The sequence below is a fragment of the Pleurodeles waltl genome, chromosome 9 (genome assembly GCF_031143425.1).
Source record: "Pleurodeles waltl isolate 20211129_DDA chromosome 9, aPleWal1.hap1.20221129, whole genome shotgun sequence".
NCBI lineage: Eukaryota > Metazoa > Chordata > Amphibia > Caudata > Salamandridae > Pleurodeles > Pleurodeles waltl.
In genome coordinates this window covers 201,919,922-201,947,190 of record NC_090448.1, presented here as the reverse complement: position 1 = coordinate 201,947,190, position 27,269 = coordinate 201,919,922, and positions in this window count along the sequence as shown.

Sequence of the window (27,269 nt, the reverse complement as noted above, 5' to 3'; positions counted from 1 at the left end):
ACAGAGCAAGATGGCAAGACAAACGCCAGGAAATAAGACCACCCTGATTGTCCCCCCACTGTCCCACTTTGTCACCCTGTCCAGTTTGGAACTGCCCCAGCTCCACTTCCTATGCCCATATGGGCAGTGCACCTGTGAGACTAATAGACTGGACTCTGCCATGGACATTCCTCCCCCATCACCCATCCCCATTTTACAACCTTCCTTGATTTTTTTAGCACTTAAATAAACACCCTTGAAAGCCAAAAAAATCTGGAGTCAGTCTATGATTTGGAACTTTGTATTATCAATTACAGTGTCATAATGGGTTACCCATTGTAAGGCTAACATACCAATGTCACACATCACAAGCCCTTCAAGGATGCAAGCAGTTGACACGTAGGTAACCACACCTGTGAAACTGAAATGGAAGGGTACAATTCAATTAACAAATAGTGAGTGAAATGGAGGTACAGGATAGAGGTAGACGTGTGAAAGTTAATGTAATGTTAAACCAGAAAATGTTTTCACCTGTGTGTCACTGGAAATATTGCTGTATGACTGACTCCCTGTTGTCGTTTTCTTCATCCTGAGCTTCATCCTCATCACTGTCCACTCGCTCCCCAGGCTCCACAGCTGCCACACCACCGTCATCTGGATCATCCTCCTGCAGAAAAGGCACCTGGCGTCGCAATGCTAAATTATGGAGCATTGAGCAGGCGATGATGAGTAGAATAGGGATCCACCTGTCATATGGAGGCACCTGAACCTGGCCTTAAGTAGGTCGAAGGTGCATTAGATCACCCTCCTAGTCCGCCCATGGGCCTCATTGTAGCGTTCCTCTGCCCTGGTCCTGGGATTCCTCACTGGGGTCAGTAGCCATGACAGGTTGGGGTAACCAGAGTCCCCTAATAGCCACACCCGGTGCCTCTGGAGTTGACCCATCACATAAGGGATGCTGCTATTCCACAGGATGTAGGCGTCATGCACAGAGCCAGGGAACATAGCATTTACATGGGAGATGTACTGGTCTGCCAAACATACCATCTGCACATTCATGGAATGATAACTCTTCTGGTTCCTGTACACCTGTTCACTCCTGTGGGGGGGGACCAGAGCTACATGGGTCCCATCAATGGCACCTATGATGTTGGGGATATGTCCAAGGGAATAGAAGTCACCTTTAACTGTAGCCAAATCCTCCACCTGAGGGAAAACGATGTAGCTCTGCATGTGTTTCAGAAGGGCAGACAACACTCTGGACAACACATTAGAAAACATAGGCTGGGACATCCCAGATGCCATGGCCACTGTAGTTTGAAATGACCCACTTGCACGGAAATGGAGCACTGATAGCACCTGCACTTGAGGGGGGATCCCTGTGGGATGGTGGATTGCTGACATCAGGTCTGGCCCCAACTGGGTTCACAGTTCCTGGATTGTGGCACGGTCAAACCTGTAGGTGATGATCAAATGTCGCTCCTCTATTGTCAACAGGTCCACCATCGGTCGGTACACCGGAGGATTCTGCCATCTCCTCACATGTCCCAGCGGACGGTGCCTAGGAAGGACAACAGCGACCACAGAGTCAAACAACTCAGAGCTATGTACCCACAGTCTACATAGAACACCATTCATACACAGAATCTGGCCTTTATTTGTGTTGTGCGACAAGGCCTAGGTCTGTGTGACGCAGTTGTGAATCAGGCCATGTGGGCCCCTGAAATGGCGGCTGCCTGACCTCTAAAGTGGGACAATGGGATGTGAGGTAACTGCGCTGGCGTTGTACACTGTCGCGGTAGGCGGTCAGAGACTGCGGCGCAATGCTGCATTGGTTAACATTGGACCCTATGGGTCCCAGGAGCCAATGACGATGTACGCCGGCGGTGATGGTACGCACAGCCGCGGACGTGACCGTTGCGGATGTGACTGCCATTTTCTAGCTGTTCAATCACTCAATACCTGATCTTCAAGAGAAGAGGACCTACACCGCAAGTGCTGCTGTGACCTCGGTCTGGAAGAGACAATGGCTCGTGCGTCTTGGGAAAGGGCCCCTGCCTTCACTGCAGAGGAGTTGGAGAAGCTCGTGGATGGGGTCCTCCCCCAGTACACGCTACTCTACGGTCCTCCAGACCAACAGGTAAGTACACAGGGAGCACGTTGTACGGACTATACCTGTGTGGAGAGGGCTGGTTGTAAGAAGGAAGGGGGCACAGTTCTGCATGTATGGAGGACTGTGAATGCATGTGCCACATGTCAAGGCTAGGGATGTGGGCCACTCACTTCGACGGTGCAGTTGGTAATGACTTCTCTTCTTCCCCTGTACATTTCATGTAGGTCAGCGCCCACCCGAAGAAGGATATTTGGTGTGCCATCGCCAAGGACGTCCGGACCCTGGGGGTCCACCACAGACGGAGCACCCACTGCCGGAAAAGATGGGAGGACATTCGCCGCTGGAGCAAGAAGACGGTGGAGGCTCAGCTGGGGATGGCCTCCCAACGTGGGAGGGGTGCCCGTCGAACCATGACACCCCTGATGTTCCGGATCCTGGCGGTGGCCTACCCTGAGTTGGATGGGCGCTTGAGGGCATCACAGCAGACACAAGGGGGTGAGTACAACAACACTCAGCGGACTTTGCGCGCAGTGAAGGTATCTGGGTAGGGGAGGAGGGCTGTGGGTTTCCCTAGGCCAGGGCTAGTTCCGTAGGCTAGGCCCCTCCGTAATGCAGGCCATGTGGCACCCCACCCCACCTCTGTAGACTGTCAACTACAGGTATACATGCCCCTGTGTCATCTATGTGTGCAGATGTCGACTATAGCAATGTAGGATATATCCCAGGAATTGCATCTGTAGAGGCCAACAGCGTGGCATAGTGCAATTGGCTTCTGTGTCTGTATTGTCAGCCAACGGTAGCGGTAAGCCATGCACTCAACCTGTCTTTCTTCTGTCGTCCCCCCTTTTTGTGGTCTCCCTGTTGTTGTGTGCATCAGCATCATCAGGCGGAGGTACAGTGGCACCGGAGCACGAGGGAGCTGCATCCCACATGGCAATGGAGGGCCACACCACGGACTCGGAATACACCAGTGGGACGGAGGGCGAGGGGAGCTTCACGGCGGTCACAGGATCAGCAACCAGCGACACAGACTTGTCCTCTGATGGGAGCTCCCTTGTGGTGGTGGCAAAATCTGTGCCCCCCACTTCTACAGGTACAGCCGCCACCCCCCTACCAGCTCCGCCCTCCCAGCAGCCCCTCAGCCTTCACCCCGAGCCCGCTCACCCAGTAGGGTGGGCATCACCTTCGTACCAGGCACCTCAGCCCCTGTCACCTCTGCTGCCCTCAGGGAGGAGGCCATTGACCTCCTCGGGACACTCACTGTTGGGCAGTCTACCATTTTGAATGCCATCCAGGGTGTATAAAGGGAATTGCAACACACAAATGCATTCCTGGAGGGCATTCATTCTGGTCAGGCTGCCCTTCATCAAACCCTGCAAAGTCTGGCCTCAGCACTGATGGCAGCCATTGTCCCTGTCTCTAGCCTTCCCCCTCCAACTTCCTCCACCCAGACCCAATCCCCTGTACCCCAGCCTATCCCAAGCACACCATCAGACCAGCATGCACACACGTCAACACACAAGGGAAGCTCAGGCAAACATAAGCACCACACATCCCACAGGCACTCATGCAAGCATCACACACATGCAGACACAGCAACATCCACTGCCTCCACTGTGTCCCCCTCCTCGTCGTCTCCCTCCTCCCTCCCAGTCTCATCTACACTCTCACCTGCATGCACTACCACTACAGCCACTACGTCCCGCACCAGCACACCCACCACCACACCACGCTCACCTACACTCACCTCCCCCACTCCCATTTACACGTCCCCTGTCCTCTCCCAGTGTGTCTGTGACGCCCCCTCCCAAGATACACAAACGCAGGTACACACCCACCCAACAGCCATCCACCTCACGACAGCCTCCAGCGCATGCACCTTCACCCAAAGTCACCAAACGTACACCTCCTACAACCACTACCTCTTCCTCCACTCCCAAACCTCCTCCACCTACCCTTCCCAGTGTTCCTAAGAAACTTTTCCTGACCAAGCTTGACCTTTTTCCCACCCCCCCCTCCAAATCATAGGTCCCGTACTAGCACCTCAGCCAAAAAATCTCCGGGACCAGTGGTGCCTGTTGTTACAGGTATGTGGAGTGCACCGGCCACCAGGACAGCCAGTGTGACACGGAGCCACAACACAGCCAGTCCCCCCCCCCTGTGAAGCACCAGAAGTTGGACAGTGCCCGGCAGGAGAGGGTGAAGACTCCAGCCAGCAAAGCCGCTCACAAGGGTCCCGGGGGAGTGTCGACTCAGCTGTGACTCCTCCCAAGGTGGGGAATTGGCAGAAGACCGCCATCATCCCCGCTGCCTAGGAGGCCACCGCCAGCCCAATCGTCACTGCCCAGGAGGCCACCGCTAGTGTCAGTGCCCAGGAGGGCATCACGATCGTCACTGGCCAGGAGGCCACCGCCAGAGTCAGTGCCCAGGAGGGCAACCCGATCGTCAAGAGGCCACCGCCAGAGTCTGTGCCCAGGAGGGCAGCCCGCTCGTCACTGGCCAGGAGGCCACCGCCAGAGTCTGTGCCCAGGAGGGCAGCCTGCTCGTCACTGGCCACTGGCCAGGAGGCCACCGTCAGAGTCTGTGCCCGGGAGGGCAGCCCGATCGTCACTGGCCAGGAGGCCACCGCCAGAGTCAGTGCTCAGGAGGCCACCGCCAGCCACAGCCCAGCTGCCCAGGAGGGCCCTGGCAGGCACAGCCCAGCTGCCCAATGAAGGACCGCCAGCCCCAGCCCAGCTGGGCAATGAAGGACCGCCATGGCAAGCTCCACTAAACAGGGCAAGCACCGCTGAACAGGTCAGAAACTGCAAACTCAAGCACTGCTGAACAGGGCAAAGACCGCCATGGCAAGCACCACTGAACAGGGCAAGCCCTGCTGAACAGGTCAGAAACTGCAAACTCAAGCACCGCTGAACAGGGCAAAGACCGCCATGGCAAGCACCGCTGAACAGGTCAGAAACTGCAAACTCAAGCACTGCTGAACAGGGCAAGCACCCCTGAACAGGGCAAAGACCGCCATGGCAAGCTCCGCTGAACAGGGCAAGCAGCGCTGAACAGGGAAAAGACCGCCATGGCAAGCCCCGCTACCCCATGGGCGGCAGGGGCAGAGACGCAACTGGGACCGTCACGGGGTGAGTGATACACTCTGGGCACCAGTCCCACTCCAGAACAAGTGGAGAACAGCATCCACTCCGTCTGTCCTTCACAGGATGAAGCACTCTGGGCACCAGTCCCCCTCCTGAACCAGTGGAGAACAGCATCCACTCCGTCAGTCCTTCACAGGATGAAGCACTCTGGGCACCAGTCCCCCTCCAGAACCAGTGGAGAACAGCATCCACTCCGTCTGTCCTTAACAGGATGAAGCACTCTGGGCACAAGTCCCCCTCCAGAACCAGTGGAGAACAGCATCCACTCCATCTGTCCTTAACAGGATGAAGCACTCTGGGCACCAGTCCCCCTCCAGAACCAGTGGAGAACAGCGTCCACTCTGTCTGTCCTTCACTGTATGAAGCACTCTGGGCACCAGTCCCCCTCCAGAACCTGTGGAGACTGTTATCCACTTGAGAGACTGTGGCTTTGCACTCCCCAGGATGGTACAGTGGGCAAACCACCCACTGTAGAGACTTGAGAGACTGTGGCTTTGCACTCCCCAGGATGGTCCAGTGGGCAAACCGCCCACTGTAGAGACTTGAGAGACTGTGGCTTTGCACTCCCCAGGATGGTACAGTGGGCAACCCACCCACTGTAGAGACTTGAGAGACTGTTGCTTTGCACTCCCCAGGATGGTACAGTGGGCAACCCACCCACTGTAGAGACTTGAGAGACTGTGGCTTTGCACTTCCCAGGATGGTACAGTGGGCAACCCACCCACTGTAGAGACTTGAGAGACTGTGGCTTTGCACTCCCCAGGATGGTACAGTGGGCAAACCACCCACAGTAGAGACTTGAGAGACTGTGGCTTTGCACTCCCCAGGATACATCAATGGGCATAGAGCCCCCTCGTGGATCTGGCGTGGTGCACTCATCCGGCTGAGGTGCACCCCCTTCCCTTCCCCCTGAGGTGCCTGTTGTATTTCGATCTGATGCCCCGGCAGTGTTCTCTCCGTTTTGATCAGGTATCTGATGTGGGCCTCCCTCATACATTTTGGGCCCAGTGGTCCACGGACAATGAATGGTACATTACCTGCACTACTAACCGTGATGTATATTTTGTTGAATGTGTATATATATCTGTATATATTTGGTTACTGTATTTTGATATATTACAATGGTTGAACTCATTTCCTTTTGTCTTTGCATTCTTCCGGGGGGGTTGTTACTGTAATGTTTGGATATGCATTGGTGTGTGTGTTGTAGTGGGTTAGGGTCGGGGTGGGGGTGTTGCGTGTGTGTGTCCCTGACTTTTACCTCCCCCTCCCCTATGTCGTAGGTGCAGTATTCACCGTTGTCTTTGGCGCCGGCGTTGATGATCGTCGTATAGGAGCAGGAAGACTATCGCAGGGAGAATTTGGAGTTCCAGTTCCATGGTGTCCCCGTTCCTCGTGGAGTGTGTAGAGGTAAGCGTTTTCCCTTTGAAATGGCTGTTTCTACCGTGTTTTTATCCGCGGTGAATCTGCCCCGGAAAAGGTGGCGGATTGGTAGGTTGTGATACTGTGGGCGGTACATTGTCTCCCGCCTGTCTGTTGGCAGTGACCGCCGCGCTGTTTGTATGTACCGCTGTGGCGGTTGGAGTGTTAAACTGGCTGTCTTTGTTGGCGGTTTCCGACACGTTCATAATTCCCATTTTTTTACCGCCAGCCTGTTGGCGGTCTTACCGCCGCTTCAACACCATCCGCCAGGGTTGTAATGACCCCCTTTATGACCATTCTTTTCCAAATGGTTCTACAAGGCAATTGTGTCATACTTGCACTCTTCCTTTGTTTTGGATGCAATCAACAAATCATCAGTGTACTGTACCAATGCCGATTGGAAAGGCAATTCCAACGACTCCAAATTCTTTTTCAAGATCTGATTGAATATGGAAGGTGACTTTAAAAACCCTTGAGGAATTTGAAACAAAAGAGAAATTGACTATCCTCTTGAAGAGGCACAGAAAAGAAGGCTTGTGACAAGTCTATAACAGTGAACCATTCAGCATGACATGGGATCTGGAACTGAATCATAGCTGGATTTGGCACTACAGGGCAACATTTGATCACAATGTCATTTAATTTTCTCAAATCCTGGACAATTCGAACTTTCCCACAGGGCTTTTTCAATCCCTTTATCAGTGAATTACATGGGCTGCTCAACACTTCTTTCAAGACCCCTTGGTTTACAAATTCTGCAATTATGTGAACAACCTTCATAAGGATGTCCTGTGGTATGTGGTACTGGGGAATCAGAGAAAAAATTGTGTTCAGCTTTACAGGAGCTATACCTGGCTCAGCTCCCTTTACCAGGCCAATCTCTTTCCCTGTCAAATCCCACACCTTTTAATTAACAGTTCTCTGTAAATCACATTGGATACTGGAAATAAATGAATGAAGGGGGTACTCCTCATTTATGGTCTCACACTATGTCGCTGAAGCTGTGTGATCCTCATCATCACTATTTGTCTGTATCTCAATTCCATCGTTCGAACAACTAATCGACCACCTAGTCTCTCCCAAATAGGGATACTGAACTTGAGTCACAGGCTATGAATTTGTGCAACCCCTTAAAGTTGCCAACTTTAACCTGAACTGGTTCTGTAATTGGGTTGGTCAAATATTGATTTGCTCCTGCTACAATCTGGACTGTCTTTCCTGAAAGGGGCAAGTCTGGAACTTTTGCAATTCTCACTGTAGAGCGTGTAACTCCTGTGTCAACCAAGCATTTAACCTTGTGTCCCATTACCTTTCCCTTCAAATACATGCCTTTCTGATCTATTTCTAAGGAAGTTGCAAGCACATATTCCTCTTCATCCAAATTCTCGCTCACCCAATCATCTTTTATTCAATTCTCACTGTGTAACGGGAATTGGTGAACTGTGTATATTACTCTGGTTAAACTTCTAAACCATGACCTGTTGAGGAAGCATCACCTGCTGCTGTTCCATTGGGGCTTGAGGTATTTGAATTTGCTGTCTAGGTACCATTTGAACCTGCTGTTGCATTGGCTGCAATTGTGTCATTTTTACACGTGGCATTTGCACCTGTTGCATGGGTTGAAAATTCTACATTTGATTCACATTATTATGAAAATTTAGTTTATGACCTCTCATTCTTTGTTCGCTCATGTTTTGGAATGAGCTGACGTCACTTGTTTGCTGAATGACACATTCCTGCACCAGCATAGGACACTCCCTCTTCCAATGTTCGACAGCTCCGCAAGCGTGACAAGGCAACACTCTCTTCATTCCCTGCACATCTTCCTGGACCAATAAAGTACTTAAATTGGGACTAAAATTTCCATTACCAATTCCTCTCCGACCTCTACCTCTCATCTGATTTTGAGACAACACATTTCCCTGCTGCTACTGCTGCTGCTGTGGAATATTTCCCTAAATCCCTGTTTGTGCCGCTTTCATCTGCGTCACCGTCACCTTTTCTTTCAACTTTCTCTGCTTCAACTCAGTCTCGTCACTACAGTACTTTTCATACAGCAACACCTCATCAATCGGCTTTGCTTGCCAGCAAACCAAATGACTCTTAATTATCTTGCTAATTTCAGATCTCAATCCTTCCACAAATCTGAAAACAAAATGAATCATGTCTTTTGGCTCAATTGCCTCTGTAACACTGTGATGCTTGAATGCCTGCAACAATCTCTCATAAGACACATGTATTGATTCCTTTGCTTCCTGAGATGTCCTGTCTCTACTCTGCCAGTTAATGTTTTTGGCTGAAATTCTTGTCTTCATAAATGTAATCACTTTATAGTAATATTTCATTACTTCGGCAGATGGCGCACCCGTATTCGGATCTGTCTCTGGTTCTTTTGACAGCCAATCTGTACTCCTCTTACACTCCATCCATAAATCAGCTGGAACTACTATCTCTAACAGAGTGTTCAAGTCTTCTTACAGGCACTTTGCAAGTTTCACAAACCTCTCTGTCTGCTAGTACCATTCTACTGGCGTCTCTCTCAACCTGGGATAGTCATTTGTAAAAGACAGAATGTCACTTCTGCTGCAAGGGACATGAACACAATTCCCTCCTGAAATCTCTCCCATTGGTAACATTTTCACTGGATCCTTGCCCTGCTGCACATTTGAGGTCAGCTCTGCAGAATCCCTTTTTCTTTTATCTCATTTCTACACCCATCTGCCTTCCCATTTGTTTAATGCTTCCCATGTCTGGACACTTTGGAGTAACTCCCTAAGACGTGCCTTAATTCCTGCAGATCTCATGTGTTTGAAGTATTTTGTGTCAAAATCTAACCTGTAACTCCTTTTGAAATGCTTTGTTTTCTCTATTTCTATGCAATACTTCTCTCCCAGGTCTGCTAACCTTTGATGCACGTTGCAAACCTCCTTTGTAATTTTTCAGCACAGATATCTCAGTTCTTCTTCTGTGTAGGACTCTAGGCTATTCACACCCATAGTTACCTCAATGAGCTCACCCACTTCCATTTCTAGTCTCATATAGTCCAACTACTCCTTCTGCCTAGGAGTGTGCGGAGTGTTAAGTTTGTCTAACCATTCAGTCAATTGTTGGGCAGTCAAACCTTGCAGTGAAATATTGTTAGCCTGGGTATGTGGCACTTGTTGCACCACTGTATTCGGGGACTGTGGTGTCAGTAATTTCAGACTCTGTCTAACCTTCAACCCTATAACAGTATCCAGAGGAACTCTGAATGGGCTAAGGTCTAGCAATGATCTTGATCCGCCAAAGATTCCCTGGTAGCTTTCCTTCATTCTCTCTCGCTGTCTTGGGTAATTGCTGGAAACAGTTCAATCCCCTGTAAAGTCTCTGTTCACCACAATTTCTGATCACTGTCCTATCTAGCCTCAGCTAGTGTCTTTTCTGCTTTTCTCATCCTCCTTTCAAATTTCCGTTGCTGTTGCTGTATGGTTACTAACTCCCAGATTGCTAATGCCTCGAACTGTGCTGGTCTGGGTGGGGGTTTCAGATCATACAGTACCTTCCTCAGATTCTCTAAGCTCCTCAAATTAAATTTTCTGTGGGCAGGAAACGCTAAATTCCTGTCACTTTGCACCATTGTTTCATCCAAAGACGTGGTGTGACACCCTTCTTTTCACTCACTTTGACTCACACTCTGACTTGTTGACCTCCCCCAATCAACCTATTAAACCAGAAATATTACAACAAAAACCAAGTGCCTCATACACTTTGTCAATATACTCCGGAGTTTGAGACCACCCAGGGTCCGTATACCAACAACCATGTGGACAATTTTTTAGCACAAAGTGCCACACACATGTGAAGTTCGATGGCTTCCCTACTCTCACACTTCGGAGCATGCACACTCCTACAACTTCATTTGGAGTACGCAAACTCCTTCCTCAAACTTCATTTGGAGTATGCAAACTCATTTGGAGTACATCACAATTCACATGTGATTTGCATAAGCTGTGCAAGCGTAAACCCTACTTTATTTACACCATCACTAGAACGCCGAGAACATCCTAAAACAATCATTGGCAAGCTCCAAGATTCTGGGAAAGTCCTTTTAAGTATTTAGAGGCGCATTTCGTTTCAACTTTGCAGTCCTGCTAAGTTAGATTTCCTAAAACTACTTCCCACGTCCTTATTGGTCAAAGAATCACATGTTTACACTTAGTCCAATGAAAATAAAACCCCAAAATCTAAAGTTTTACTGGAACACTTTTCACATGTTGATGATTGGCTCCTCTTCTCCGGTTCCCATCATTCGGCTTGTCAGACATCAATATTGTTGCAGCTTATACTCCAGTCAGTGCATCCTTTGTCTTCTCTTGGGAAGGTCAGTCTTACACATACTACGATATATAATGTATCCCTAGCTAGTACAGCATCTTCTAGCAAGCAGTTTCTTATGAGAACGAACTTCGGCTATGAGCACATGGTCAGTACAATGGAAAATCACAATTTAATTCTCTAAGCAGCCAATTTATAAAATGCCTAAGAAAATGCAGCTTGATATGAGGCCATGCAACTAGACCAAGACCTCGCTAAGTTAAGTCCTACGATTAATAAAGCTAATACATAATGCATAACCCTGAATATGACATATTACTACATTAATCATATATAAGCTCAATGTTTTACATTAAGAAGCCATTAATAAGTGCACTTCGTGAACACTGGCAGCCACTCAGGTGGGCGCAGCTTCAAATGCATGCATTATTTTTCTCTAAGTTAATACATTTTATACACAATTCAACACTCAAAATACATTAATATTTATTAGTAAAATTCAGCATTAACAAGGTCACAGTGCCTTTTAATTTGTTTATTAATCCCCCATACCTGTGCTAAGAATAACCTTTATATATTATCTTCACTATCATGAAAACCATATTTCATAATGTTTATCCCAAGTATCCACTTCTCCCCTTCCATAAGGCTAACTCTAGTTTTAGGAGTGCATGATCTCTGATAAAGGTGAGACACTTTCATTTTCCATTTCTCTTGGTGAAAGTTAATCTCTCTGCCATTCTCAAATTAGCTAGGTTACATACATTTTCTAATTAGATTTTCTTCCTGGAACTTGGGTTTTAAACTACTTTCTGTGTTGGTCTCATGTCTCTTAACTCATCTAAATATCTCCAAAGGTCTGTTAACCTGAATTGTCCCTTGTGTTGATCGTGGTAGCACTATAAACCTGTTTTGTACTGTCACTAGCGGTTGACCCCATTAGCTAGCCACTTTGGCCCAGATTTACAAATGATTTGCCTTTGTTTTTGCTAACAGAAAACCAGGGCAAAGTGTTCCAGTGAGATTTACTATCCAAAGTAAACTATGATTTCCTTTGGATAGTAACCCAAAATAAGGCAATGTTGTGCAGTGCGCTGACTTGTGTTGCTTTTTGTCAAGGCGCATTCCATTGGTGCTGCATGGATGTTTCCATTCAACCATTCTTGGGTTTTGATACAAAATAGTAGCCAGGGATTTATGCCAAAATCCTACACCTCATTCAGGCAGGAGCAATGAGCAGAAATTGTTTCATTTCTCCTTGTTTTTCCTACTTTGCAAGTGTTCTGCATTGTGCAGCATGCACACACAGTTGTAAGCCTTAAAGCATAGTTTTTATACTTGAAAGAACCTCTTCCAGTACAAAACCTATGCTTTAGACAATGCAGACACCCTTGCCCTATGGTGCAAGGGGGTCTGTGATGACGCATGGCTGCCTAAAGTGTGCCAGCACAGGGAGAGTGCAGAACAGTGCCACATTTGAATAGATATTAATTTGTTCTGTTCTGTCTATTTCACGCAATGCAGTGCAACCTATTTACTTGCCGCATTTTGCTCCATGACTTCTTAATAAATCTGGGCCTTTGAAATCAAATCAGAATACTGCTCATATTTCATGAGCGCTAAGGGCTCCCCTAACATCATGCTCTACTGTATGTTGTATGTATATTATCTGCTTGACACTGAACTATGCTGCATTGAAACCAAGCTACCATTTTGTAAACCACCTGCAAACTTTCCACAATATTTGTGTGTAAAATTCACAACGATAAATGCCTGCGAATTTTAATCCAGGTTGGCAAATAGCATTACACATACCGGTAAATCCTGCTTAGATAATTGCACTAAAACAAATAAACTTGTGGGGTAGACTTTCTCAAATAGTGGCCCTTGAGCATTCCAAGGTGGGAATATCTGCAAAAGGTGCAAACCTGCAGGTTTGTCATTATTCAGAAACCTCATTCAAGTAGTATTCTACCTGAAAAATGTTCAGCACCATCAGGGTAAGGAATAGATCTGCTTTCAGTGTATTTAATTGTTGTTTGTGTTATTGTAGCGCCTTTAAACAATGGCCCTTTTCTAGCAAGTAACGAATGGTAACATTCAAAAGTAAAAAATAGGAATCTGTATAGATAAAATAAGTTCCCCCTGACTCTGCTACAGTCAGCTGATGTCCCCTCAGTATCTTCAAGCAAACAAGAGTAGGAGCAAAATGGACATAAGAAGGAGGAGGCAGGAAAAGTGCAAAAAAGTACGTGGTGATCAGAAGAGAGAAAGAAGAAATTGTGAATTACAAAGAAGAGAACAAGCTGTACTATATAGAGAGATCAGAGAACATATATAAGGGGATCGTGTGATTGTAGGCATTTAAAACCAACACAAAGATGAAAAAATATACAAGGTGAAATGTGTTCATGTGCCATGAAACTGAGGATGATATGGAGAATGAGCATGAGTTTGGAGAGAAATATGAAGTGGGATGCAAGAGCTTTGGACAGATTGAAGCAGAGTGAGGAGACATTTTGGAAAACAAATACAAAGCTATAGTTGAACCAAGACAAAAACACACATTTAAGACGTTTGAGTGAGGAAAAAGTCAGGAAACATTTTTCAGATATTATAAAGATGCATGCAGTAGTGTTTGAAAACTGATGAACGTTGTTTAGAAAAAAATAAAACATGAATTAAAGGGGTTTCTGAGTTTGCGATCTGAGGATACAAGCATAGTAGGAATTGAAGAAACGTGAATAGGGAGTGAAGTCATTATGGGCCTCATTATGACCCTGGCGGGCGGCGGAGGCCGCCCGCCAGGATCCCGCCCTCCAAATTACCGCGCCGCGGTCAAAAGACCGCGGCGGGTATTACGAGTTTTCCCCTGGGCTGGCGGGCGGTTCCAGTTAAACCGCCCGCCAGCCCAGGGGAAAACGACCTTCCCACGAGGATGCCGGCTCGTAATCGAGCCGGCGGAGTGGGAAGGTGCGACGGGTGCTACTGCACCCGTCGCGTATTTCACTGTCTGCAAGGCAGACAGTGAAATACATTTTGGGGCCCTCTTACGGGGGCCCCTGCCGTGCCCATGCCATTGGCATGGGCACGGCAGGGGCCCCCAGGGGCCCCGCGACCCCCCCTACCGCCATCCTGTTCATGGCGGCTTTCCCGCCATGAACTGGATGGCGGTAGGGGGGGTCAGAATCCTCATGGCTGCGGAGCGCGCTCCGCAGCCATGGAGGATTCCAATGAGCAGCGGAAAGTCAGCGGGAGACCGCTGACTTTCCGCTTCTGACCGCGGCTGAACCGCCGCGGTCAGAATGCTCATTGGAGCACCGCCAGCCTGTCGGCGGTGCTCCCGTGGTCGGTGGCCCTGGCGGCCACCGGCCGCCAGGGTCAGAATGACCCTCTATATTCGGTGAAGAACGGAAAAAGGGTATCTCTGTTTTGGGTGAAACTTAGTAAACACAATGATATCCGATTTCTATTCGCTGCCATGGCATACAGTGATGTGTTTACGCAGAGTCAGTAAAGGAAGAAATTGATCGTGAACGTGTGAATTAAAATGAAAGAGGATATACTATAAGCTAGAATACACGGAGGTGTTCCTCAAGCATTGACCCTTGAGGGACACTATAGAAAGAACAGGGTAAGAAGAGGACACAACCTCTTTCAAGGAAACTGAGAAATAGAGATCCGTGAGATGAGTGGACTCAATTAAGAACTTCTCAAGAAATACGTCGTTTAGAGAGAGAGATTGAATAAGAACGCAGTAGAAAACCCCCAAAGTTAATTTCCTCAACAGCCCAAACGACTCTCCCCATGAAGAAGCATGCACAATTATTTATGCTTTACATTTTGCTGTATGGAATTCGTAACCTGCAATAGTTCTGTATTGGGAAATGCTTACACTTCTTAGTACTACTGAAATTCTTTGAGAATACCAAGAAAGTCAAATTTTACTCCAAGTGTAGGAGTAACCCTTTGATAGTAAACTTATGGTCTCAGTAGAATACAGCCCCACTCCGATCAACTGCTCTGCCCCTGTGCATCAGCTTTCAAAGTAATAGCGAAGTGACTGTCCTGGCAACCTAGGTGTAGTTTCCCCCATCTTTTTTTGCCTTCAATCCTCCTGTTTTTGCTGACATTGTTTTTTCTGGCCTTGGGACCCTGCAATCTTTACCACTGCCAACCAGTGCTAACATGCCTGTGCTGTCTCCTTTAAACATGGTAACCACCCAAATGGCATATATAATTTACTTGTTAATTCATAGTAGAGTGGCACCACCTGTACCTAGGGCCTATTATGTAAATGAAACTAGAGGGCCTGCAGTACTTGTTGTGCTACCCTCTTAAGGAACACTTTAAATATATCCCATGTCCGCCACTGGAGTGTAGTTGTAAACAGCCATTTCAACCTGGCAAAAACAACCTTTTGCTAGACCTAAATCTTGCTTTTTAATACATATAAGTCATCCTTAGGATAGGCCTTAGCCCATAGGGCAGGGTGCAGTGTATTTCAAAATATGAACATGTACTTTTAAATGTTACATGTCCTGGTAGCTAAAACATGCTTGCACTTGTTTTTCACTACTGCAAGGTCTGCCTCTCCTATAGGATAACATTGGGTTACCTTATTATAATTAATAAGTGATATCTTTCAATTGGGAGCAGGTAGGAATGTTTAGTGAGATTTCTACAGAATTGTAATAAAAAAATATCTTTCATGGTAAAGTTGAATTTTAAACCATAATTCTAAAAAAGGCCATTTTTAGAAAGTTGGCATTTTCTTGGCCCACAAGTTTGGTGCCTGGCATTTTCTTGTCCCAACAATTCAGTGACTAAAGCCTGTATCCTGGGTTACATGGTTAAGTTTAGCTGGGAGTTGGTATTTGTGTATTGCCCCTGATAGTGAGTCAAAGGGAGAATAGGTGTTGATAGGATGGCATATCTCGGACTTGATGAGCGGGGAGTTGTCACCTGTCACACTTGCATATCATAAAGGCTCTGCGTCAGCACAATCACAAACAGTTTTGCTCTAGTTTGTTGTACCCACAGACAAGCTAGGGCCAAGGCAAATAGGCAAGAAATTCAAGACATTTCTGAAGGCAGAGGAATCTAGAAATGTCTTCTACTCCAAAGCTGGCACCAAGGATAAATATTGGACCCTCATACTAAACTCTTCAGACTAGAAGAACTGCTGTGCCGCAGTGCTTCAAGAAGGGCTGCTGCTACACTGCCCTGCTACTCTGCTTATCCTCTGCCTGAGTGAGAAGTACTGGACCTGCATCTTGAACTCAGGACCACCAGAGTGACTCCAAGGCTAGTCGACTGGCCCCTTGGAAGTGGGTCCCAAGGTGCTTTGCCAGCCCAGAGGTGGCCCTAGCAGAACCGATGCAGCGCAACGCATTGCCCCTCAGCTCCTTATCGGCACCTGCTGCGCAATGCATTCCCAACATAGTGTCTCGCAGCTCTTCGGAGGTGCCATTGTGTTACACACCATCATAACCAGACCTCACATCCCAGCCCCACAACTCCTCGGAACTGCCCCTGTACAATGTATCCTTGACACAGGACATTGCTTCCCAGCCCGCAGCTATTTGGAACTGCACCAGGGTGATGCCTCCTTAAGTGGAGTAACTCGCATTGAAGTCTGCAGCTCATCGGAACTGCCACAGCGTGACACATCCTCAATTCAGGATGTGGCAATTCTCTGCAACCAGGATTTTACGGTACTTTGTTCAACGGGTCTTACTTGCTCCCTGTATCCGGCCAGTGCTCCATTGCGGTCGGCCTGAACATGTGACTTTGTCCCGGTCAGGTGTGACCAGACAACCACAGGTGGCACATTGTGCTTTTAAGCACTATTTTTATTTAAGCTTTCAAAATTGCACATCTCAGGTTGTACTAACAGGATTTTTGTTGATCTGGTGTTATATAATTTATTACATTTTACTATGTCTTTCTAAATTTGTGCAGGATTGTTGTGTTCTTGTGTTGTGTTTTCACTTTATCATGGCTTAAATGCTTCATAAATACTTTACACATTGCCTGCAAGCTAAGCCTGACTACTTTTGTTCCAAGCTACCAGAGCTTTGAGTACAGGTTAATTTGGGATTTGCTTGTGTTTCACCCTGACAAGAACAACACAACCAGCTCACAATATGACAAAAAAGCCCATGTAAACCTTTTCTGCTAACCCTTCTGGCTCTGCCCTGTAGTTGGACAGGCAAGCATGAGCCTCTCAACACCTACACCCAGGCCACCCATCAGGTGCAGAAAGTTTATTGCAAACTGTTTCCTTTAACTCATTTGCACAAAGGTCGATCATTTTGGGTTTGGGGAGAACATAGGAACAGTCAAAATACAGCCTTGGTGGCTGAGCGCAGAAAGTGATATTAAGGGGATTTTCCAATGGTTAAAAGGATCTTGGAAAGAGGGAAGTGTACGTGAATGCCCTCGAGCAAAGGCAGTATTAATTGCACCCAATAAAATATAACTAATTAGTGCTTTAATGCCTCATCAGGATTAATGAGCACTTTATAAATACACTTTACAATTAAAATTTCCTGGCTGCAAAATGTATTGAGTACTATACCTTGCACCTAATCCATGATTTTGGGAAACAACATGCACATTTTGGTGCTTACTGCAACAAAATCCATATGCTCTGGTAAATACAATGACCATTCCCCTGGTAAATTCCAGAAAGTTTTAACAAATGGTGCCATCTTTATTGCGCCCAGTAATTACTGTGAGCAGTGACTCTAGACAACTTGAAATTCTAACTGCACACAGCAATTAGAGCAGGGGTCTATAAATTCTGCTCGTAATGGTGGCCTTGGATGGATGATGGTAGAAATGGGGTCTTTGGTTTGCAGTCAGGTTATCCCCTGTCCATGCAAGGACCCTCTCTCTAGTCAGGATAAAGGAGAATCACCCTCAGTTAACCCCCGCTCACCACCTTGGTAGCTTGGCATGAGCAGGCAGGCTTAACTACAGAAGCAATGTAAAGTATTTCAGTCAATCAATCAGGAATTTGTAAAGCGCACTACTCACCTTTGAGGGTCTCAAGGCGCTGAGGAGGGGAGGGAGGAGATGGGAGGAGATGGGAGGGGGATGGTGCTGCTACTGCTCAAACAGCCAGGTCTTGAGAAGTTTCCTGAAGGTAAGGAGGCCTTTGGTCTAGCGCAGGAAGGTGGGAAGAGTGTTCCCCGTTTTGGCGGTGAGGTGCGAGAATAATCTACCAGCGGTTGTAGTTCTGTGGACGTGTGGGATGGTTGCAAGGGTGAGGTCGTCGGAGCGGAGATGATGGGTCCGGGTGTAGAAGGAGAGTCATCTGTTGAGGTATTCTGGTCCGGTGTTGGGCAGTGCTTTGTGAGCGTGGGTGAGGAGTTAAAAGGTGTTTTTCTTGTTGACTGGGAGCCAGTGCAGGTTTTTCAGGTGGTCTGTTATGGGGCAGTGGTGGGTTTATTTTGCGTATAAAATCTGAATATACCAACTGTATGACCAGTGATTCTGTTCCTACTGCTTTCTTAGAGTATTTTTATGTATTATCTACATTAAATCTGTAAGTATGCTCCACTGTTGTGGATAGGATTAATAATGGTTGAATCTCCATTTTATTTCTTGCCTCGTATGCTACAGATGAACAGTTTTCGTTCACCTGTTTATTTTATGGAGCACTCGTGTGCATCACTTTTGGTGCTTCTCTAGCGTACATATTATCCTCTATGTTAAAGATGGCTGCCATCGAGTACAGGTTTCAGGATGTGATGTGTACATCCTTTCTCTATATCGATTCAACTCTTCTCAGCCACAGTCTTTCAGCGCATTTCAAGTATGGAGAAACACGGCGTGTCAGTTTCATGGTTGCCGAACTGTCTATTTCATTTGGCTTGGCCCCGCTATCAGAATGAGCAGGTATGAGATAGTATTTGAGGTATTCTATTAGAAACGACGATATAAATTGTAAAACGCTCGTCAACACTGTGCAATTCGGGTTAACTACAGCGTTTTCAATTCTGTTTGCCTTATTCCCTTCATGAACAGCAGTAGCCGCGTTAAATCAAATAGTGGAAGAGTTGATACTTGAACAGAATTGAGTGAAAGTTTTCTTTTGGGTAAGGAGTTGATTAAGGTTTAACACGTGTGGTTATCTTTTGTTTCTTCTTTTCGGGGTATGAAACTCTCCTTGAAAACACTTGAGCTTTGCGGTGACCTGCACCTTGGGTTGCATGGGCTCACATTCTCACTGATGTCGATCGGTAATATGGGTGAACAGACACACTATGTATGTTTTGGTATCTTTTCAAAGTGTTTGATATAGGTTTATTTTTATTATTTTAATTAGATATTCAATGTGAAGAGGATATTTTGTGCACCACTACGTTAGGATTGCCCTGATGAAGGTGGTTGTGAATAAGGGGTATTGACCCCGATGTAGAACTCCACCGAAACGTGCATCTGCAATTTCAGTTGCGCAAGATTGAAGTGAATGACCAATGGATTATATTCCAGAGATGGACTGGATGGAGTAGCGTCAGTGAACACTTGAACTGACTCCAACAGCATCAATCTCTGTGACATGCACTTTGATAAGGAATTCTTGGATCTCTCTATAAACATTTGAAGATCAGTCTGATTTCATTCAGTTATAGTTGTATTTATATATGGACAATATTAGCAATTTGAGTGTGAATTGATTTGATGTTCAATGTCGTATGTACTTGTGGGTATGTGGTGTTGTGTTCCGTGAATTGTCTTTTGATTTTCTTTGTTTGTATGGCTTTATTAGTTGTGGGAAGGTTTTTTTTTTTTGATTAAGCATCAAAATAATATATTAGTTTTTTAGAACTATATTGATATTGTTAATAAATGTTTGATTATTATCAAAGAAAGTCATTTTTCAGTGTCTGTCCTTCCTGGACTGAACTGACTGTATATTAGCTTTCGGAGAGTGATTCTTTGTTTTACTGGTGTACTTTTCCCTAATCTCGCTGCGTATTTGCTGAGGGACCCTGGTGATTACTGGGCAGGGGTGGGGATATCCAGGATGAGGCATGCGGAGGTGTTCTGGATGCGTTGCAGCCTCTTCTAGAGTTTGGCTGTGGTTCCTGCATAGAGGGCATTGCCGTAGTCCAGTCTGCTGCTTACAAGGGCTTGGGTGACTGTTCTTCTGGTTTCGGTGGGTATCCATTTGTAGATCTTTCTGAGCATGCAGAGGGTGTTGAAGCAGGAGTAGGAGATGGCGTTGACTTGCTGGGTCATGTATAGTGAGGGGTTCAAGATAAATCCTAGGTTGCATGTGTGGTCGGTGGGAGTTGGAGTGGTTCTGAGAGTGGCAGGCCACCAGGAGTCATCCCATGCGGACGGGATGGAGCGGAAGATGAGGACTTCCGTCTTGTTGGAATTGAGTTTGATTGAGGCAGCTGCTCCTCATCCATTCAGCGATGGCCTTCACTCCTTCGTGGAGGTTGGTCTCGGCGGAGTCCTTGGTGAGGGAAAGGATCATCTGGGTGTCGTCAGCAAATGAGATGAGGTTGAGGTTGTGCGAGTGGGCGGGGCCATGTAGGCATTGAAGTGGGTGAGGCTGAGAACAAACCCTGGGGTACGCCGCAGATGATTTTGGTGGCCTCCTAGCAGAATGGGGGGAGTCGGACTCTCTCGGTTCTTCCGGTGAGAAAGGAGGTGACCCAGTTCAAGGCTCTGTTGTGGATTCAAGCATTACTGAGGCGTGAGTGTAAGGTGTGGTGGCAGACGGTGTTGAATGCGACAGAGAGGTCCAGGAGGGCAGTGGTTTTGCTGTTGTTCAGTATGGTTCTGATGTAATCGGTGGCGGCGATGAGGGTGGTTTCGGTGCTGTGGTTGCTGCGGACTCCGGATTGGGAAGGGTCCAGGGTGCGGTTCTCCTCAAGGAAGCGGGTTAGTTGTCTGTTGACAGCCTTCTCAATGACTTTTGCCGGAAAGGGGAGCAGAGGGATAGGCTGGAAGTTCTTGAGGTCCTTTGGGTCCACCTTGGGTTTTTTGAGGAGGGCGTTGATGTGGGCGTGTTTCCAGCTCTCTGGGAAGGTGGCAGACTTGAAGGAGCTGTTGATGATCTGACGTAGTTGGGGTGCGATGACAGAGTTTGCTTTGTTGAGGATATGGTCAGGGCAGGGGTCAGATGGAGAGCCGGAGTGGATGGTGTTCATGATTTCGATGATGTAGTTGTCGTTGATGGGGGTCCAGGAGAGCAGGAGGTTGGTCGGAGGTAAATCTGTGGTGTTGGTTGTTGTCAGTAGGGTCTGGGTGCTGAAGCTGTTGTAGATGTCTGCAATCTTGAGGTGGAAGTAGGAGGCTAGGGAGTTGGCAGAGGTCTTGGGATGGCAGGATATCATTGGCGTTGGAGCTGGGGTTGGAAAGTTCCTTCACAACGTTGAAGAGCTCCTTGTGGTTGTGTGCGCTGTTGTTGATTCGGTCTTTGAAGGCGGTTCTCTTGGCGGCTTGGATGAGTTGGTGCTGTCTGCGGATGGTGTTTTTGAAGGCTGTGAGGTTGTCCAGAGTCTGATCTTAGTGCCACTGTCTTTCGAGTCTTCGACAGCTTTGCTTAGATTCGTGGAGGTCGGCGGTAAACCAGAAGGCCTTTCTGTTGGTGCATCTGTTGGAGGGATTCTTGATTGGGGCAAGAGTTTTGGCACAGGTGTTGACCTATTGCCTGAAGTTGTGGGCAGCTGCATCAGTATCAGTGGTGTCGATGGGTGGCTTCTGGACGAGGGTCGTGAGAAGTTGGTCTTCGGTGACCTTGTTCCAACTGAGGCGGGGGATCCGTTGTGGGTGGTGGTGTGTTGTGGGTTTCTTGAAGGAGAAGTGGACGCAATGGTGGTCTGTCCAGTGAGGTTTGGTGGTTTGGCTGAAAGAGACATGATTGCTGGCAGAGAAAATAGGGTTGAGTGTGTGTCCTGCGGAGTGGGTTGGTGTTGTCCAGCAGGGTGGCAGTGTTTTTGTTGTTGATGTTCTTGGGGTGGAAATTTAAGTCCCCGAGGAGTATGTAGTCAGTGGATGCGAGAACGTGGGTGATGATGATGTCGGTAATGGAGTCGCTGAACTGCGGTCATGGGCTAGGGAGCCTATAGACGAGCGTCCCTCGAAGGGTGGTGTTTGGGTCAGTGTGGATTTGGAAGTGCAGGTGTTCGATGGTGCTGAGGGTGTCTTAGGTGTTGGTCATGATCCTGAGGGCGTTCTTGGGGATGATGGCGATGCCTCCTCTTGGTTTTGGGTTTGCTCGAGCGGTCCCTGCGGGTGATGTACCAACAAACACAGTAATACAGTGAAAACACTACAAAACACTACAAAAGGGACACCACACCAGTTTATAAAAATAGTAAATATTTACCTAAGTCAAACAAGACCAAAATGACAAAAATCCAACATACATAAGTCCAGATATGAATTTTCAAAAGAATAAGAGTCTTAGGCTCTCATTACGACCCTGGCGGTGGGTGATAAAGTGGCGGTAATACTGCCAAATTATGACCATAGCAGTGATATCTCCCATAGACTGCCAATGTACCACACCAACTGCCAGGGAAGAAACATCAGCCACCACGACGGCAGCCGCCAACAGCCAGGCGGAAGACAAAGGGGGCATTACGGTGGAATAGTGGCGGTAGCACCGCCAACAGGCTGGCGGTACATACCACCACTATTATGACATTGGTGGTTTGGCCAAAGCCAAACTGCCAAGTTAACACGCTGACTGCCATGGCGGTAAAGACTGTAGTCTCCAGCCAGACGGCAGCCCCTATTCTGCCCATGGCATTTTGACCCCACCCCACGCCATGGTTTCCATGGTTTCTGTACCGCCACGAAAACCATTGCGGTAGGCACTATCAGTGCCAGGGAATTCCTTCCCTGGCACTGATAGGGGTCTCCCCCGCCCCCTCTCCCACCCCAGAGTATTCCCCACCATCATCCTCCTGAACCTCCAGACATATACACCCATCCATGCACATACACATACCCATACACACACACATTCCCACATGCATGCATACATTCATACACACTCACACCAACACTCACCAACATACATCCAGGCACACACGCAATCACACGACACAACATGCACGTACACACACACCCATTCATGCACACACGTATTACACACGCATGCACTCATTCAAACACAGTCACACACACCCCCTTACATGCACACAGCACTCCCAACCCCCTCTCCTGTTGGAGAACCCTACTTACCTGCTTATAGGGGTCCTCCGGCAGGAGATGGGACGCAACACTGGTGCCAGCAGCAGCGTCTGCCAGCAAAACACCACCAGGCTGTATCATGGTTCATAATACAGTCGGCGGCATTTTGCTGGGGTGGCGCTGCTGCTGGCAGCAACGCCACCTTACTGCTGTCCACTCCCATGACCGTAGCCGGAATTCTGGCAGAATTCTGGCTACGGTCATAATTCGGTGGACGGTCGGTAGCCACGGCAATGGTATGTGGCGCCAATCTCATAATGAGGACCGAAGTACCGCCGACCATATTGTGATACCGGAAACCGCCACGTTTTCCGGGGTGGTACCAAAGCCAACAAAAGCCTGACAGAAACAGAGCTAAGAAGTGAAAGGACTCACCATTGGAGACACAGGGAAGAACCACGCCACCATGGAACCCAAACTGCAAGTTTTCCCAATGATCTTCTATGTCATGCTCCACCATGGAACCCAAACTGCAAGTTTTCACAATGATCTTCTATGTCATGCTCCACCTGGAACACCAACGCCGACGAAGAAGACGACGGTGAGTACAGCTGCCTAGCACACAAGGAAGGGTGGGAGGAAAACAAGAGTGACGCACGCACGCAAGTCACACACACCATAAAGACAACCAGCTGCACTACAAAAACAATTTGTCCCCGAAAATCGGCAGAATAATGCAAGGACAACAGAAATTGACTAAAGTGATTGTAATCAGATCAACATCTAAAATAATATTTTGATTTGGCAATGAAACAGATGTGTACACATGTACAAAGAAGGGACACTGCCCAGTCCCAAGTTCAAAGGACCCACATGGCCACAGGGCACAGTCTAAGGCCCAACTCGAATCCTGACCACATCCGGATAGAACACTGCAGGGGCATCAGTTTGCAAATAGGCAGGCACCTCAGGGGGAGAGGTGGGCACCTCAGCCGGATGCGGGAACAAGCCCACTGGCTCTGGAGAGGGCAACATGCCCATTGCTTTGTCCTGGGGAGTGCAATGCCACAGTCTCTGGAGTGGGTGACATACCCACTGGTTCTGGAGGGGGAAACATGCCCATTGTTTTGTCCTGGGGAGTGCAAGGACACAGTCTCTGGAATGGGCGACTTGCCCACTGGTTCTGGAGGGAGCAACATGCCCATTGCTGTGTCCTTGGGAGTGCAAGGCCACAGTCCCTCAAGTGGGTGACTTAACACTGGTTCTGGAGGGGACACCATGCCAATTGCTTTGTCCTAGGGGGTGCAAGGCCACAGTCTCTCAAGTGGGTGACTTGCCCTCTGGTTCTGGAGGGGGCAGCCTGCACAGTAGCCCCTGGAGGGTGGCTACATGGCGTCCACTGGCTGGGATTTCTGCATGGTGGTGGTGGTTGGGGCAAGCTCCTGGGCAGTCCCTGCACTCACTGATGACTGGATGGTGGTGGTAGTTGGGGGAGGCTCCTGGACAGCCCCTACACTCACTGATGGCTGCACATCCACAGCTGGCATGGGGGCCCTATAACAGCTGGTGGTGGTGGTTGTGGTGGTGGTGTTAGCCTGACACTTTCCGCTGGCATACAGTGTCTCTTTTCCTCCTGTTCATGGGTCGGGAATCTGTTACTCTTCCTGGCAGGGGTGGATGGGCTCTTCCCCTCTCGACCTGGTGGTGCAGGCTCCTTCCCCTTCCTCACAGCTGGTGTGGGCTCCTTCCCCTTCCTCACAGCTGGTGTGGGCTCCTTCCCCTTCTTCACAGCTGGTGTAGACTCCTTCCCCTTCATCAGAGCTGGTCAGGACTCTTCCCTTTCATCCCTGGTGGTGCTGGCAATTTCCCCTTCAGTGACGTAGGTCTTGTATCCTTACCACCACAAGTAGGTGGTGCTACCACTGTCCCCGTGGACTGTATGGCTGAGGTGCTGGGCTGTGTCCTTGGAACCCTGCCCATATGTGCAGGAGGGGGGGGATGGGTAAGGAAGAGGTCAAGTTGGGCAAGTAAAAGCTTTGTATGGACGTTGGGGCGGGAGGAGGGAGGAGTGTTGGGAGTGGAGGATGAGGAAGTGGCTGTTGGAGGTGTATATCTGCTGGATTTTGGTGCAGGTGCATGGGCTGTATGCTGATGTGAGGTGGATGGCTGTTGGGTGTCTGAGTGCTTGCGTTTGTGTCCTTGAGGAGGGAGAGACAGACACAGTGGGAGAGGACATAGGGGATGCATGCATGGATGTTGTGGAGGTGTCTGCCAGTGAGGTGTGGTGATGCTGGTAGTAGATGATGAAGTAGTGCATGCAGGTTTGAGTGTGGACGTAACAGGAAAAGAGGTGGAGGAGGAGGAGGAGGGGGAGCCAGTGGAGGCTGCGGATGCTGTCATGTTTGCACCAGTATGGTGTTTGTGTGAGTGCCTGTGGGATGAAGTGTGGCGCTTGTGTTTGCCTGTGCCACTCTTAGGTGTTGCCTTGTGTGCATGTTCATCTGTTTGTGTGCTTGGGATGGGTTGGGATTGAGGAGAATAGGACTGGGAATTGGGAGTTTGAGGGGGACGGTTGAAACAGGGACAATGGCTGCCATCAGGGAGGAGGCCGGAACCTGAATCGATCTCTGTTGGTCCGCATATTCACCATGAACGCCCTTCAGAAATGAATTGCTGCATCTGGGATGCCAGCCCCTGGATGGCATTCAAAATGGTTGACTGCCCTACAGGGATGGATTTCAGGAGGTCAAAAGCCTCCTCTCTCAGGGCAGCAGGGCTCGCTGGGCAGGGCCTGAGGTGCCTGGGTCGAAGGAGATGCCCGACCTCCTGGGTGAGTGGGCATGGGCAACTTGCTGAGGGGCTACTGGGAGGACGGTGCCTGTACAGGGGATGGCGGCTGTACCTGCAGCTGGAGTGGTCACAGAGGTGTCTGCCACCACCAGGGAGCTCCCATCGGAAGAGGTATCAGAGTCTGTGTTGTCCCCTCCAGTCTTCACCGTGGTGCTCCCCTCACCCTCCATCCCACTGGCTGCCTCGGTGTCTGTGGACTCTGCCTCCAGGGTCCTTTAGGATGCAGCTCCCTCTGTCGCCGGTGCCTCTGCTCCTCCGCCAGATGATGCTAATGCACATAAGGACAGGATGACAAAACAAGAAAGGGGGGTGAGAGACAAAGGATACACTGTATCAATGACCGCACCAACACCACCTTTGGCGTACACAGCACCCTCACACACAGGGAACAGGCCTACGCACTATGCATTGCACTACCAGTGAAATGGCTAGTCACCAAAGCATGAGGAGGAGCACACACCACCAACTGCAGCACCCCGGGGACCCACGCAGCCCTGCCCAGAAGTGAATACTAACAAGCTAGGTTACCTGTATTTGCCAAGCAACCATTACCCTTGAGAGGACCTACGCTGCTATGTCTGCCCTGGCCTTAGGGGCACCCACTAACGCACAACTGCAAACCGAATACCAGCCCACTAGCCATAAGTTGTAATTATACCCACTGTACTCACCCCCTTGTGGCTGCTATGATACCCTCAAGCGCCCATCCAGCTCAGGGTAGGCCACCGCCAGTATGCGGAACATCAGGGGGCTCAGGGTCTGACGGGCACCCCTTCCTCGTTGGGAGGCCATCCCCAGCTGGGCCTCCGCGGCCTTCCATGCCCAGCATCTCAGGTCCACCCACTGTTTCAGACAGTGGGTGCTGCGCTTGCCATAGACCCCAGGGTCTGCACCTCCTTGGCGATGGCACAGCATAATTCCTTCTTTTGATGGGCGCTGACCTGCAGAGGTAATACATACAGGAGAAATCCATTAAATAAACAGTCCAGCCTGTCACACATATGGCCCACCATACCCAATCCCATCACCACTGCAATACACATAGGCTAGCTCACAACATGTACACCGCCAAGAGAAAATCCCCCCCACCCACCCTGATACAATGCCTTTACACATATCTCCATTCATTCATGCCACATGCATTGTGCCCACAGTGTCCTCACCTGTTGGTCTGGAGGCCCATACAGCAGTCCGTACTGGGGTAGGATCCCATCCACCAGTCGCTCCAACTCCTCAGAATTGAAGGCTGGGGTCCTTTCCCTGGTCACACGGGC